Source organism: Lipotes vexillifer, unplaced genomic scaffold (genome assembly GCF_000442215.2).
Source record: "Lipotes vexillifer unplaced genomic scaffold, Lipotes_vexillifer_v1.1 scaffold408, whole genome shotgun sequence".
NCBI lineage: Eukaryota > Metazoa > Chordata > Mammalia > Artiodactyla > Lipotidae > Lipotes > Lipotes vexillifer.
In genome coordinates this window covers 1,360,894-1,369,078 of record NW_006787469.1, presented here as the reverse complement: position 1 = coordinate 1,369,078, position 8,185 = coordinate 1,360,894, and positions in this window count along the sequence as shown.

The following is an 8,185-nucleotide window of genomic DNA, read 5'->3' as shown; positions in this document are numbered from 1 at the left end:
GAAGGGGGAGGGTGGAGGGTGGCGGGTGGGAGGGGAGAGGCGTGGCCAGTCATGTGCTCTGGGCTGCGCAGTTCCTTGGTTTTCCAGCGCCTTTGCTTTGGCCGGACTGGCTGCTTTTACTCCTCCCACCTCGAAGCGTGGCAAGCGTTGGTGAGAAGCTGTGTGGTGTGGTGGAATGAGTAGGGTTCTGGGAACGAGGAGACCTCGGGTGTAGGCCTTTGGCTACTTTTGCAGTTAGCAAGTCATGTTGCCACTCTTGGCCTCTATTTTCTCGTATTTTAGCTCTGTATAGGAGGTTTTTTTTTTTTTAAGGCCCTTAAAAGGTGTATGACCTGTACCTCATCCCAGTGTCATGCTGATAGCAAAATAATTAAAAACGAACAGGTCATTAATAATCATGAGACAAGGCGGTCTCCCCACAGTAGAAAACCCACAACAATCCCCCTTCCTCCATCATTACAGGAAACTTGATTTAGGTAACTTGTTATAATATTCTGGGCGTGTCTGTCAGTATTTAGCAGTAGGATTTATACTCTGTACCTTCCCACTATCTCATTTGAAAAGTATTCTTTTAGACGTCTAGTCGCTATGTGTTTTCCTGGAAAGAAATCAAGAGGTAAGTAGTATTGTCATAACTGTGGAGATGGGGAAATAAAAGGAGTTAGAGGGCACATGCTCATGCCCCATAACGCTAACTAGAAAGAAGTCGTCTTAAGAACTTGGCAGGCCAACTTTTTGAGGCTTCCTGCCACCAGCCTTTGGCGTTTTTCATAGTTCTCAGTTTCCAGTTTCACCTCTTCATTTTACCAAGGGTCAAGGCCTTAGTGAAATGAAGCAGGCATAAATTATGTATTTTTCATATCATTCCTTATGCTTTATAGTACCCTTTGATGTATCTTAAAGAGCCTTTGAGTTTTGTGGGAGTACAATCTGGAAAACATTTATTGAGCAATCATGATAATAATAGTTGTCACTTTTGAACAATTATAATAATAGTTAACATCTTTCTAGCATAGTACTTTATATGTCTTAATTCATTTAGTTCTCGTAACAAACCTGTGTTAATTACTATTATCTCCATATTACCAATGAAGGAAACAGCAACAGAGAGATTAAGTAACTTGTACAAGGTCATATGACTGATAATTTACATAATTCCAACCAGTATTCCTTTTGAAACTTGACATAATGATTCTAAATTTCATTTGGAAGAATGAACTTAGAAAGTACAAAAATTTTTGAAAGATGAAAGTTAAAGGGGGGGACTTGTACTAGTGAATATACAAATAAAGCTATCATAATACAATAAGTGGTAACTCTGGAATAGACAGAGCAGTGGGACAGAATAATAAATCTAGAAATATATAAGACTATTTAGTATTATACAGGTGGCATTTCATGTTGAGAAAGAATTTTGAAATTGTGTTGGAATAATTGGCTAATCATTTGGAAAAAAAAATGGAATCCTACCTTAAAATGTAAATAAACTAAAATCTGGGTGATTAAATATAAAATATGAAGTCAAAATTATGCTTTCAAAACAAAAATGGGTGAACAGTTTTCTAATCTTGGATCAGCTGTTCTAAGCATGATTGCAAAGGCAGATTGATAGAATTATTACGTAAAACAGCCCGTAGTTGGCAACAACACCATCAAGTTAAAAGACAGATTTACTCATTTAGTATTCATTTGACATATTTATTGAGTGTGTATGATGTGACATGCAGTTTTTCAGGTGTAGGGGATCCAATGATAAGTAAAGCCAGGCAAAATGTGGGAAAAAAAATTTGCACCATGTGTTGGACCCAGAAGGTTAATGACATTAGTACCTAATAGATTGTCAAAAGACCTGAATAGGTAGATCACACGCATAGAGAAATAAAAATAACTAATAAAGATAAAAATACATTATTTTCCACTTATAAGCAAATAACACAAAACAACCCCCCCCAGCAGATTAGCATACATGTGTTAAAATATTAATGTCTAGTATTGGCATAGGAGTGGGGAAATTGGCACATTCATACACTGCTGTTGGTGGATATTTACATTTGAACATCCTTTCTGGAGAACATTTTGACTATATTTATTGAAAGCATTAATAACCTATATGTCCTTTCACTCAGCTGCTCCTCTTCTTTATTAAGGCACTAATTGGTAAGTTTGCAAAAATGTGCTTTAAGAGTTGTCTTCTTTTTTTTTGGCTGTGCCGTGTGGCATACGGGATCCTAGTTCCCTGACCAGGGATGGATCAATGCCCCTTGCATTGGGAGCGTGCAGTGTTAACCACTGGACCACCAGGGAAGTCCCTGTAGTATTTTTTTATAGTAGCAAAAAACTGGAAAAACTTAAATAATGGGGGATTGGTTAAATAAATAAGATGCCTTCATAGAGGGTTATACCTTGTAGCTAGTAGACATGATAGCGATTTCTACTAATGACTTGGAAAGCACATTATATATATTGTTAAGTGTAAAAAGCAGGTTATAAAATGATGTGCGGTGTGATCACAGTTTTGTAGCAATATACCTCTATGTGTCCATTTACATAGAAATGTAAAATGGTATATATCAAACATAAACTAACAGTGATTTTACCTGAATGGTAGGATTTTTGGATGAATTTAATAAAAAAACTTGTTATTTTTTGGAACAGTTTTAGGTTTATAGAAAAATTGCAGAGACAGTATAGAGTTTCCAAATACCCAGCACCTAGTTTTCCCTATTATTAACATGTTATGTTAGTACGGTATATGTGTTGTAATTAATGAAGCAAGATACATGATTATGAACTGAAGTACATAATTTAATCAGATTTCTTTAGTTTTTATCTAATACCCTTTTTCGATTCCAGAATCCCATCTAGGATACCACAATACTTTTTTTTTAATGTACTAATGCTTTGTTGGTGGGTGATATTACAGGGAAGAAGGTGTCAGGGGAAAAAGGAAGTGAGGTAGGGAAAAAGTGAAAACAAATATAAGGCATGTGTGACCCAGATGGCCATAGCTTCGCAAACAAACCTGGCTGCCTGATCTTCCAAGGCATCTCCAGAGAGTTCATATGAAGCTCTTGCCTCTCAGAACCTTCCGTTACACAACCACAATACTTTTAGCCCTCTTAGGATCCTCTTGGCTATGATAGTTTCTTAGACTTTTGTTTTTGATGACCTTGATAATTTTGAGGAGTACTGGTCAGATGTCCCTGAGTTGGGATTTGATGTTTTTTTCATTATTAGACTGGGGTTAGAGTACATACTATCCACATGACTTGTCACTCTTGATGTTGACCTTGATCACCTGCCTGTGAATTTGGTTTTTAAATGTTTGCTTTTCTGTAATTTCGATTTTTAAAAATAATCTGTTACTTGTTTTTGGTATAACAAAAAGTATTTGTTATAATACTCTGGGCATGTCTGTCCATCTTTATCAATAGCATTTATAGCAAACAGTACATTGATAAGCTAATAATATAGAAAGACGATAATAGAAGTTACAGTCAAAGAAAAAATAACTGGCCAAATTGCTGGAAGGGCTAATTATAGAAAGGAATTAAAGGCATTAGTACAGTATAGCTTGTTTTAACAGTCTTTAAACTGTTTTAGGAAGAACAGCCTGGTAACCATGAATTATGCATAACAGGATGAAAATATAAATAAGATAGATGAGGCCTATTAGGTAAATTCATTCATTCAACAACAAATAATGAGCCCTACTGTATATTATACCAGGTGTAGGCATTGAGCAGTGAATAAGACAATGTCTTATTTATAATGGGAATTTATAGTCTAGTAGATAGACAATAAGGTAATAAATAATATGATTTCAGATATTGTCAAAGTGCTGTGAATAAAATAGTACTATCGGATAGAGAGTGGTGGTGGTAGGCTTGGTGGTTCTTTTACGTAGGTCACGAGGTAAGGATTTTCTGAGGTAACATTTGAGGATCAAGAGACCTGAATGATAAGGAGTAAGCCATGCTAACATGTGGAGCGTTTCAAGCAGCGGGAATACTAATGCAAAGATTCTGGGGCAAGAATCAGTTTGGGATTTTTCAAGGAAGTGCAGGAAGGCTAGTGTGCTAGAGTTTGGAGACTGCTGCAGTGTTAATTGGTGGTGGTGGCTGTGGTAGGGTAGGGTAGCAGGAAATGACACTGGGAAGCTGGTGGGTCTCAGATGATATAGAGCCTTGTAGACCAGAAGGGCTTTGTATTTTATTCTAAGTGTGGTGAGATCCATTGGACAGTTTTAGGAAGAAAAATTATACAATCTAATTTGTTTTAAAAAGATTACTTTGACTACTGTAAAGAGGGGCAGCAGGAGACCATTCAGGAAGTCATTGGAATGGTATGATGAAGTATGGTGGCTTTGGGTCAGGGAGGCAGTGATGGGGACAGTGAGAAGGGGTTGGATTCAGGGTATATGTGGAAGGTAGAACCAATAGAATTTGCTGATAGATTAGTTGTGAGAGGTGAAAGAAAAAGAGGGATCAAAGATTATTGCAGGGTTTTTAGCTACAGCAACTAGTGCCAGGTAGAGAGATGGAAAACTGGAAGGAGCTAGTTTGGGGTTTAAAATGAACAGTTTAGTTGGATACATTGAATTTGAGATGCTCACTGGTTATCCAGGAATAGATAGTTGATTGTTCAGTCTAGAGCCCGGAGTCAAAGTCATGGCTGTGAATATACATTTGGGATGTCATCAATACATAGATGGTGTTTAACAACCTGGGTCTGGTGAGAAGAGGGCCAGTGACTGAGCCCTGAGACTAAGTTGAAAGCATGGACAGAGGAATAAGTCACACTTAGATTTCTTTTGTATCTGCATCAGCACAGTATTTACTGTGTCTATATGGTGTTGTATTAAATAAAGCCTTTGAGATGGTTGTAATGTACCTTAGGCTCTTCCTGCTACATAAACTGATTCTTCAGGTTTTTGTGTCTGTCCTACTTGAAGATTTCTACCTTCTCTACATTACCTGGGGGCATAAACTCCAAATTTCATAGGTTAGCATACCAGACCTATCATTGTTGAACTCTACCCTACCTTTCTCTCTTTATCCTCTTTCCTCTTTATCATTCCTGTCATGCCCAACATGTTCTGCATGTGTATAGCCCTCTATTTGCCTAGAATCGTCTTTTCTACCCCTCTTCCTGCTTGCGGCCTCAAACTCCTACTCAGTCTTCAATGTCTAGCTTAAATTTGCTATATAATTTCCCCAGATTTCCACAGATAGAAGTTGGCTCTTCAGTGCACAGTACTTCCTCAGCTCTGTTGTTGGTACTTTAATTTATAGCAGAATATAAAGTTGGTTGATTTTTTTTTAAACTTTGAAAGGCATTTATTTATTTATTTTTTAAATTATTTATTTTTGGCTGCGTTGGGTCTTCATTGCTGTGCATGGGCTTTCTTTAGTTGCAGCAAGTGGGGGTTATTCTTCGTTGCGGTGCGCAGGCTTCTCATTGCAGTGGCTTCTCTTGTTGTGGAGCATGGGCTCTAGGTGCATGGGCTTCAGTAGTTGTGGCTCGTGGGCTCAGTAGTTGTGGCTCGCGGGCTTTAGAGCTCAGTCTCAGTAGTTGTGGCGCACAGGCTTAGTTGCTCTATGGCATGTGGGATCTTCCCAGACCAGAGCTTGAACCCATGTCCCCTGCATTGGCACGCGGATTCTTAACCACTGCGCCACCAGGGAAGCCCCAAGTTGGTTGATTTTGATTCATTTGTTTCCCCAGTGCTTGGTATGCCCAATCTAATGCTTTGAAAAAGTTTAGAAGTTTTGTTTTGGCAAAAGACAGTAAATAACTAAAACTAGATCTTATAATACTAGATGTTATAATATACAATCATATGAATCATTAGCTGAGATATTTAGATTTTTTTTTTATGGTTTTATGAGTTGTTGGTGTTTTTTTTTTTTTTTGGCTGTACGCGGGCCTCACACTACTGTGGCCTCTCCCGTTGCGGAGCACAGGCTCCGGACGCGCAGGCTCAGCGGCCATGGCTCACGGGCCCAGCCGCTCCGCGGCATGTGGGATCTTCCCAGACCGGGGCACGAACCCGTGTCCCCTGCATCGGCAGGCGGATTCTCAACCACTGCGCCACCAGGGAAGTCCCCAGAGTTGTTGGTTTTAATGATATTTATTGTGATGGAATTTAGCCAGTACAAAGTTTAATGAAATGATGTCAGTTAGGAGTCTTAGTTCAGAGACGTTTTAGGAATGGTTTAATCTCTAGAGTTGAATAATGCTTATTCTTTGGAGGCAAGCTATTATATAATAAATTTTTCCTCCACTTGCCCACTTTCCCGCCCACCTTCTCAGGAGTCAGGAATTCTATTTTAACATTACACATGTTCTTTGAGCTCTTTGCTAGAGGAGAAACCTAATGTAATAAATCCAGTAGAATTAGCAGTACTCAGCCCAGAAATGTCCTTTTAATTGTTGCACAGAGAGAGGCTTAATGGTGTGTATTGTAGGTGTGAGGGTTTCAGTCTGTGAGCTCAAGTAGGGTTAATTATTTTGGCATTCAATTGTAAGCATGTATTGAGCACCCACCATATATGGGCACTGTGTGAGGTGCTGTGGGGGACACACAAAAGAAGTAAAAGTCATGGTTCCCTGCACACGAATCCCTGACAATTTAGTCAAGGAACTGAAACATAACATTAAAAAGGAATTTAATCTTAACAAGCAGTATATCAGTAAGTGCAAAGTACTGTGGTATAAATCAAAGACTTTGCATTTCTTAAGCCCATAATTATATTCTCAGAGCTATATGCAGTCTTATCTTGCATCAGTTTTCAACATTTTGACCTGACTTGCAAGCTCTGCAGTTTCACTTGTCCTTTAATATTTTTAGTTTCAAAAAGATACTATTGATTTGACTCTTAAAAAACATTTTTTTTTAAGTTAGTAAATCTTTTTTTTTAAAATTTATTTATTTATTGGGCTTTGCTGTGTCTTAGTTGCGGCACGCGGGATCTTTAATTGCGTCATGTGGGATCTAGTTCCCCGACCAGGGATGGAACCTGGGCCCCCTGCATTGGGAACATGGAATCTTAGCCACTGGACCACCAGGGAATCCCTGATTTGACTCTTTGATGTGTTGAAAGCCCTGTATAGGAAAAGAGTGCCCTGCCAGTACATTGCTTTCCAACATTTTATTCCTTCACGTCTGTAAAGCAAATAGGTAATTTGAAAAGGTGGAATGCCATTTAGTCTTTATAAGTGTGATAGATATAGTTTTGCTGTGTGTAGGTTTTCTTAGACATATTTTCTCCTACCTGAGGCTGCAGGGGTTGGGCGGTGGGGGGAGGGTAGAAGAGTATAGAACCTAGAGAAGAAGTTGTGTGTGTGTATGAATATGAGTTTAAAAGCACTTATTTTGGGATTTGGATTATAAAAGCAGTTTTCTTTTCATTTGAGAAGATATGAAAAACAAAGATAAGCACAAAGAAGAAATAAAAATATGCTAACTCCCACTGTTAACCTTATTGGTATGCTTCTAGGCTTTTTTTTTATTAGCAAGTTTTGTTTTTTAATAAATAAAATGAATAGTTCAGCTACCTTTAGAAATGAGTAGATAATTGTCTTTACGTAAGGTGGATCTAATCAGATTACTCTCAATAAAATTCTTTGGTAGCTTCTCATAATAAATGGAATCAAGTTGAGGCAAGTTCAGATTCTTTAGCCTAGTACATACAGCCCTCTACCTTACAGCTTATTTCATTTACCATGTGTCTCCCTCGTACACATCTTTGTTCTATCCATACTACATGTACTACTTGCAGGCCTCTAGACCAGGGGTTGGTAGACTTTTTCTGTAAAGGGCCAGATAATAAATATTTTAAGCTTTGTGGGCCTTACTGTTTTTGTCAACAACTACTCACCTGTGCTGTGGTAGCATGAAGGCAGCTATCGACAGTATGTAAATGAATGATCATGGCTGTGTGCAGGGAAACTTTATGGACACTAAAATTTGAATTTCATGTAATTTTTGCATGTCATAAAATTTTATTAATTTTTTTTCAACCGTTAAAGAATGTAAAAAGCATTCTTAGTTTGTGGGCTATATAAAAAAAGATGGCAGGACATGGCCTATGGGGTTGTAGTTTGCTGACCCCTGTTCTAGACTGCCATGATTTCTGTACCTCTGCCTTTATTCACTGTCCCTCCCCTCCATTTCTTTCCC